This window comes from Triticum urartu, chromosome 2A (genome assembly GCF_056163025.1).
Source record: "Triticum urartu cultivar PI428250 chromosome 2A, HENAU_Tu73, whole genome shotgun sequence".
Lineage (NCBI taxonomy): Eukaryota > Viridiplantae > Streptophyta > Magnoliopsida > Poales > Poaceae > Triticum > Triticum urartu.
In genome coordinates this window covers 113,841,354-113,850,327 of record NC_141874.1, presented here as the reverse complement: position 1 = coordinate 113,850,327, position 8,974 = coordinate 113,841,354, and the positions used below count along the sequence as shown (strand labels likewise).

At 49.2% G+C, this 8,974-nt stretch overlaps 1 pseudogene; it reads left to right on the top strand.

Moving 5' to 3' along the window:
* The first annotated feature begins 4,475 nt into the window (after positions 1–4,475).
* On the top strand, positions 4,476–8,682 carry LOC125535279 (uncharacterized; annotated as a pseudogene).
* Positions 8,683–8,974: the final 292 nt, after the last annotated feature.

Sequence of the window (8,974 nt, the reverse complement as noted above, 5' to 3'; positions counted from 1 at the left end):
TATGGCCATATAACCTTGAAAAACCATTTTTTAAGAAAATAAAGATCAAGCAATTTAATTAGGTAATTAGTTATATTAAATAAGGAAAAGTTTCTCTTGACAGATTAAATAAGTCCAATGACATATTTGAAAGGTTTTCACTTTGGGAAAAACTCATCATAACAGGGAAGGAAATGATTTAAAAATCAAAATGGAGCTCAGAAATTCAAAGTTTTAATTCCTGGCAAAAATTTTAATTCATTAAAACAAGGCCAAATTTTTGGGGTGTCACACCCAAACCTTTTTGTAGCAAAGGACAAGCCTGGACAAACTCTTATATAGAGAAAAGCGCTCCCGAGGACACATGGGAATATCGTCAAGCTAGTTTTCATCACGTTCATATGATTCACGTTCGGTACTTTGATAATTTGGTATGTGGGTGGACCGGTGCTTGGGTGCTGCCCTTACTTGGACAAACATCTCACTTATGATTAACCTCTATTGCAAGCATCCGCAACTACAATAAAAGTATTAAGCTAAACCTAACCATAGCATGAAACATATGGATCCAAATCAGCCCCTTACGAAGCAACGCATAAATTAGGATTTAAGCTTCTGTCACTCTAGCAACCCATCATCTAGTTATTACTTCCCAATGCCTTCCTCTAGGCCCAAATAATGGTGAAGTGTCATGTAGTCAACGTTCACATAACACCACTAGAGGAGAGACAACATACATCTCATCAAAATATCGAACGAATACCAAATTCACGTGACTACTAATAGCAAGACTTCTCCCATGTCCTCAGGAACAAAAGTAACTACTCACAAAGCATAAACATGTTCATAATCAGAGGGGTATTAATATGCATATAGGATCTGAACATATGATCTTCCACCAATTAAACCAACTAGCATCAACTACAAGGAGTAATTAACACTACTAGCAACCTACTAGCACCAATCCCAGACTTGGAGACAAGAATTGGATACAAGAGATGAACTAGGGTTTTAAGAGGAGATGGTGCTGGTGAAGATGTTGATGGAGATTGCCCTCTCCCGATGAGAGGAGCGTTGGTGATGACGATGACGATGATTTCCCCCTCCGGGAGGGAAGTTTCCCCGGCAGAACAGCTCCGCCAGGGCCCTAGATTGGTTCCGCCAAGGTTCCGCCTCGTGGCGGCGGAGTTTCGTCCGAGAAGATGGCTTCTTATTTTTTTCCCATCGAAAGACTTCATATAGCAGAAGATGGTCACCGGAGGGCCATCAGGGGGCCCACGAGGTAGGGGGCGCGCCCAGGAGGGTAGGGCACGCCCCCACCCTCATGGGCAGGGTGTGGCCCCCTGGTGAAGTTCTTGCTCTTAGTATTTTTTATATATTTGGAAAACGTCTTCCGTGGAGTTTCAGGACTTTTGGAGCTGTGCAGAATAGGTCTCTAATATTTGCTCCTTTTCCAGCCCAGAATCCCAGCTGCCGGCATTCTCCCTCTTTACGTAAACCTTGTAAAATAAGAGAGAATAGGCATAAGAATTGTGACATAATGTGTAATAACAGCCCATAATGCAATAAATATCGATACAAAAGCATGATGCAAAATGGATGTATCACACAACAGCACGTACAGGCTACAGAATGTGTAGAGCAACATTGAGTGAACAAGTGATTCAGTAAACAAGTTAAGCATGAAGAAGCAAAACTTAGGATCTCCTCCGCTGCCGCGCAATGGCCACCTTGCCTCCAGCCGAGCAATCGCGTCACAAAACTTGGTGACGATGGTCTGGATGGTGTTTCATCAATACGATAACGACTTCACATTGCGTTGTTGGATGATGTGCATGCAGTAGGGTGCAATGTGCATTCGCCTACCGAGCATGGTGTTCGCCATGGACGCGGAGTTTATGTGACTACGGGCATGTCCTAGTTGGACGACGCCGTCGTAAAAGGCGAGTGGGCGTGTCGGTGCTGGTTACGAAGGTCCGGCAATACCTGTGTGGTGGCCAGAGAGGTACAACGGTGATGTCGGAAGTAGGGTGCGGATGCAAAGCAAGGGGAAGAAGGGTCGGATGCAAAGCAACGGTGGTGTCAGAAGTAGGGTGCGGATGCAAAGCAAGGGGAAGTAGGTTATGGAGGTCCGACAATACCTGAGTTGGATCGTTCCGGACGTATGCGCGTGATTTGAGGGTCGGCGTTGAGGATGCCCTTATAATCCTATAATAAATGGAAAACCAACCGTGCAGTGCAATTACGAGCGGCGACGTACGCTCCGTGATCGGTGTGAATGTGTGATTACAGACATAAAGTGCAGTTCCAAACCATCACCAACGCGCTTCATCCGGCATGGGGTAATCCACGAGGTCTGCAGTTCCGCTCAGCGGGGCTAAACCTGTTTGTGGTAGAATTTGAGAACCAACGAGATAGAGACCGAGTTTGGGGAGGATCACCATGGCACATCAACAAGCATGCTGTGATTCTGGCAGAGTTTGATGATTGCATGAGGCCTGATGAGGTAAAGTTTGATAGGCTGCATATCTGGGCTAGGGTTATCAATCTACCCTACAACTTGAGGGATGAATTGTGGTGGATGCCAATTGCTAAACAGATGGATATACACGCGCAACAAGTCAAGTTTGATTACAATGGGGGGTTCTTGCATGCAAGGATCTCCATTGATGTTATCAAGCCACTTAGAAGGTGGATTTTGATAGATTCTGCAAGGAGGAAAAAGGTGGATATGTATGATATTCAATATGAGCAGGTATCGTATTTTTGCTTCTCCTACGGCAGATTGGGGCACTCTGATCTCTATTGTCCAACACCAGGATCTAGAGATGATAAAGGGGAGCTTCCATTCGGTCCTACGCTGCGTGCACCGGACGAATCAAGGAAGCAATCCTATAATGAAGGATCTTCCAGGGAGCCGAAGTCTGGTGCGAATAGCAAACCAACGACGAGAAACTCTAGCACCGACAAGGACACCGGAGAGGAGGTGATCTCCCCCCATAAGAACAAGCCACAGACGAAACGTAAGGAGGCCCCAAACCAAGTTTATAGGCCGGTGGCGAAGACCTTGCTTCTCACCGGGGGAGGATCCGATGCAGATGGAATTGGCACTAGTAAAACTGATGAGGATCCAACTTCAGCTAGCAATGATACTGACGGGGAGGATTTTGTTCGCGAGCAGAAAAAGAAGAAGCCCACTCCTGATAATTCGGCAGAGATCGCTCCGCAGTCCTGTCAGTCCCAATGAGTTGCTTGAGCTGGAACAGCCGGGGGCTTGGGAACCCCGAGGCAGTTCGAGAGCTTCGCAGTATCGTGAAGCTAGAAGGACCCACTCTTCTCTTTGTTATGGAAACTAAAATCAATGCAAAAAGAGTTGAGAATTTAAAATACACTCTTGGTTTTGGAGGTTGTTTTGCTATAGATAGTGTCGGCCTTAGTGGCGGCATTGGTCTTTTCTGGTCTCGAGATGTTATCGTCAAGCTAAAAAACTATAGTCAGTGCCATATCGATGTGGTTGTCCAAAGTAATGATCAAGTTTCCTCAACATGGCGGTTCACTGGCTTTTACGGGGTGCCTAGAGCTGAAGATCGTACACAAAGCTGGCAGTCCCTTCATACTCTCCATGCACTACCACATGCGGCATGGTTGTGTATGGGAGACTTTAATGAAACTTTGTATGCTTCCGAACACTTCAGTAGAGCAGCGCGATCGGAGAGGCAGATGTGTGCTTTCAGGGAGACAGTGGATGAGGTTTCTCTTCAGGATCTTGGTTGGTCGGGTACTGCCTACACTTGGGACAATCGCCAAAGTGGCGAGTCAAATGTCAAGGCCAGACTGGATAGGGTTTTTGCGAACGAAGAGTTCAAGCAACAATTTCAACACATCAGAGTTAGACACCTTCCGTCGGTGGAGTCTGATCATTGCTTTGTGGTTGCAAAAATAAAACTGCATATGCCTGGTAGGTCATGGGCAAAGAAGCAATTTTGGTATGAGAACATTTGGCAGACTCATGTGGATTACGACCGCATAGTTGAGGATACATGGCGGGGCATACAACGTACGCGAGAGCTTCAAGGGATTGCATCGGTCTTGGGAACATTACAAGCGACCCTTGAACCCTGGGGTTCGACAACTGCAGAAGAGGCTAGACCGAATTCGATGCCGGTCAATTGGCTCGGGCCCAACGGAGGAAGAGAAGCGTATTGTTCAGAAGCTGAAGGAGGCTTTACACCAAGAAGAGGTGTGGCTCCGACAGCGCTCCAGGGTTCCCTGGCTTCGTGATGGCGACCGAAATACATCCTATTTTCAGGCTCAAGCGGCACAACGTAAACGGATCAATAAAATGTCGTGCCTTCGATGAGCGGATGGCTCGGTTTATAAGTCTGAAGAGGAGGATAAATTGGAAGTGCAAGCATTCTATCAAAATATGTACCTAACGCAAGGTTTCTCGGATGCTAGTCACTTTATCGCATGTGCCTGTGAAAGTAACCCAGGCCATGAGCGATGATCTCATTAAGCCTTACACTGCTGAAGAGGTGAGGGTGGCGTTGTTCCATATGGCGCCCTCCAAAGCCCCTGGAGTAGATGGCTTTACTGCAGGGTTTTATCAACGCCATTGGGATTTGCTAGGCGCTGATGTGACGCTGGCAGTTCTGGACTTTCTCAATGGAGGTGAGTTACCAGCAGGGCTGAACGATACATCTATTACTCTAATCCCCAAGGTACGCCATCCGCAATTGATCTCACAGTATCGACCTATTGCTTTGTGTCCGGTCTTGTACAAGATTGCAGCCAAAGCTATTACAAATCGGTTGAGAAACATGATGGATCTAATCATCAGTGAAGAACAAAGCGCCTTCATCCCAGGACGCCTTATTACAGATAATGTGCTAGTTGCTTATGAAAGTATACACACGATGAAAAGAAGGAAGAAGGGGCATAATTTTCTTATGCGGTTAAGCTCGATATGATGAAGTCTTATGATCGTGTAGAGTGGCATTATCTTGAAGCAATACTGTCACGTCTCGGTTTCAGCATTAGCTTCATTAGACTAATCATGAAGTGTGTCTCCTCTGTACGGTTCTCAGTTCGTGTTAATGGAGAGCTACTACCATATTTCACACCAACGAGGGGCTTTCGACAAGGTGATCCTGTGTCACCATATTTATTTCTATTGTGTGCTGAAGGCCTTTCCTCATTGTTGAAATACTACAATGGAGGAGTTGTTGACAGGGGGCTGCAGGTGAGCTATCGTTCTCCGTGGGTCACCCATCTTTATTTGCGGATGACAGCCTCATCTTCATCAATGAAAACAATTTGAGTGCTATCCGTTTGAATGAAATTCTCAGAATTTATGGTGAAGCTTCGGGTCAGTGTGTCAATAGAGACAAAAGCTCAATATATTTCAGCACCAACACACCATCAGATCTGCGGCAAGTCTTGAAGGCTACTATGAACATTCAAGTAGAAGCTTTCAGTGAAAAGTATCTGGGTCTACCCACAGCTGTTGGGCGGATCACGAGTGGGACTTTTGATCATATCAGCGAAAGGATACGGTAAAAAATCCAGGGATGGTCAGAGAGGCTGCTAGCTTGTGCGGGGCGCGACACTTTGTTGAAATCAATAGCTCAAGCTATTCCCACATATCCTATGAGTACCTTTCTACTTACCAAGAAAGTTTGCAAGAGCTTAACTTCACCCATGGCTAAATACTTTTGGGGCAATTCTCTTGACAAGAAGGCTTTGCATTGGGTGTCCTAGAAAGAATTGGCGACACCCAAGTGCAAGGGGGGAATGGGATTCAGAGATACTCATCTCTTCAATCTTGCTATGCTGGGTAAGCATGGCTGGCGTTTTTTGACGAATCCAAATTCCCTGTGTGCAAGAGTGTTGAAAGGTTGCTACTTCCCCGACACAGATTTCATGCATGCCTCTGCACCCAAGTCGGCCTCGGCCACTTGGAAGGCGATCATAGCAGGAAGGGAAGCCTTACGACCGGGTTTGATCACTCGTGTTGGAGATGGCAGTTCTATATCGGTTTGGATAGATAAATGGATCTCGGGGACGATCAGCATGACACCCGTTTCACAACCGCCGAACACTAACATGCAGTTAGTCTTAGAGCTTATTGATTATGATAGCTGGTCTTGGAGACATGATTTGATCAGAGATAACTTCATTGCTTCTGATGCTGTGGCCATTCTTAACATTCCTATCCGGTCGGGTGGAGGTAATGATTTCCCTGCTTGGGCATTCGAAAAATCAGGCAACTACACTGTGAAAACGGCGTACCGCTCTCTTGTGACTAATAACGAGCGTTTGGCTCTAGAGGAAGGGACGGCTACCGGGACCTCATCGAGTGATGAATAGCTGTGGAAAGCCATGTGGAAGTTGAATGTTATACCAAAAGTTAGAGTGTTCTGGTGGAGAGTGCTTCGTGGGATTCTTCCTGATGAAACAACACTCAAACATCGCCATATTGCGGAGGCTCGTCAATGCAAAGTATGTCTGACGATGGATGAGGATTTGAAACATGTACTTTTACAATGTCCACACGCTCAAAGCTTTTGGGAAGAAGCATGTGCGTGGTTTGGACTACGGCTTCCCAACCTTCATCCCGACTCATGGGCGCGGGACATCACTTGTGCTCCAAGTTTTTCTTCTGATGATCGAGCACTGATCACAACCATCATGTGGTCCATTTGGCACTCTAAGAACCGTATCAAGCATGGTGAAGAGGGCAGAGACCCTGTTTCTACCATACGAGCCACTAAGGAGGCCATTGCACTCCTTCATCTTCCATGCAAAGATACACACGTTTTGCCTGGCTTTGGATGGCGCCCGCCCGATGAGGGTTTTGTCAAGATTAACACTGATGGCGGGCTGAACCTGGCGCTCGGTCGGGGTGGTGCGGGAGGAGTTGCAGGCTCTCCCTCTGGCCTACTTGGTGCGTGGTGCAAGCCTTATTCGGGGATCACTGATCCCCTCATTACAGAAGGCCTTTCCTTGCGCGATGGTGTTCTCTTGGCTTCTCTCCAAGGCTTCTCCCATGTGTTAATGGAAGTGAACTGCTCGGAGTTGGTGACACTCTGGAATTCTTGTCACAATTCTCGTTCTGTTGTGGCCTACTTATTAGATGAGATAGAAGAGCTCAGTACTTATTTTACATCCTTTGATATTTGTCATGTAAGTAGATCAGCTAATCTCCCGGCGCATCTATGTGCTAAACGTGCTTGTGCACTGGATGTTACGGATAGCTGGCTAGAGGAAACTCCAAGCTTCTTGGTAACCAGCCTCTTGGCTGACTGTTCCAACAATGCTTTTATTTGAATAAAGCTCTCCAATTTGCCTGCAAAAAAAAGTTGTCACTAATCAAACGTGCATGCATGTGTAATTGATCACTTGCATCATGCACGTCTGCTAGCTCACAGATTAATCAAGAAGTACCCAAGAGCATGCAGATCGAAATGGTGATGATGGTCATACAATGAAGACCCGGCAATAGTGCTCGGCACAAGTACTAGCATAGCATATTTGGCAATTGGCAGTATTGATGATGGCACTAGTACAGTGACACGGCGCTCCTGCTTGTATGCCAAGTGCATTCGGTCCATCCAGTGGCTTAGAGCAATTCCAATGAGTCGATCCATTTTGTTCGCCCATGTCTGTTTGAGTCTGTGTGGACAAAAACGACTGCCCAACGCAGAGACCCATTTTCATTTTGCGTCCGCACGGACCCATTTCCATCTCAAATTTAGGACACATTTGGATCAGCGGCGGACACAAAGCGGACGTTTTCTTTGCTCTTCTCGTCCGCTTCTGCCCACTGCATATGCTGCGTGGCCCATATGTCATCCAACCATCCATCCCATCTCTCTCCTCCTTTCCTTTCTCTTCTCCCACCCACCCACCCACCCTGCTCCAAACCACCAACCATGCCGCGGGATAGTGCCGAAGAAGGACCGGAGCCAGGGCAGTGCCAGAGAAGGGCGCGGGCTGCTAGGGGCGCAACCGGGGCGCGAGATGCTGCGGGGGGCGGGCGGGCGTGAGCTGCTGCGGGCGCGCAGCACGAGGGGCGTGCAGGGCGTGGACGGGCGAGAGCTACTGCAGCCCCGGCGAGTTGCTGCAGGAGTAGAAGCTGTCGCTGGCGCTGGCGCATAAGCATGGGGCCGGGAGCCCGCGTGGGCGCGGCCGTGGCGGTGGGCCAAGACGGCCTTCTGCCTCGTCGCCATGCTCGCCTCGCTGCTGCTCGTCTGCGCGCTGCCCCTGCTCGTCGTGCTCCTCGACCTCGCCCTCCCGCCCATGCTCCTCTCCGCGCACCTCCGTGCCGACACCGACCCCCAGCACCGCTCCTTCCTCCCGGCCGTGCTCGACCAGGCGCAGGCGTCCGTGTCGTACTTGCTGGCCAAGGCGGCCGCCGTGCTGCCGCGCGGCGCCGCGGCGCACGGGAAGGGCGGCGCCGTGCCGGAGCCCATGGTCCTGCTGTCCCTGTCGCTCGCGGCCGCGCACCTCGCCGTCGCGTACCGGGCCAGCTGTCGCGAGCACCGCCTCTTGCTCGTCCCTCTCCCCTCCGGCGCTTGTCTCCGCAGGCGACACTCGTCCAGGCCGCGCCTCGCCGTGCCCAGCAGGCGACGCTTGTCCCGGCCGCCGGCCTCGCCTCGCGCCCGCGCCTGGCCTGTGTCGCTGCAGCCATCGGCCGTCTAGCCACCGTCAACCCCGTTGCCTCCTACATGTTTGATGAAATGCCAGGGCGGACATGGCAAAAATGCGCCAGGCCATCCGTTGGGCGCACATGCGGACCCAAATCAAAAAGCGAACGCGGCTGTCCATTTTGCCGACCCAAACGGACAAAAAGCGGAAGAAATGCATGTCCGTTGGGGTCGGCCCGTTGGATTTGTTGGGGAACGTAGTAATTTCAAAAATTTCCTACGCACACGCAGGATCATGGTGATGCATAGCAACGAGAGGGGAGAGTGTTGTCTACGTACCCTCGTAG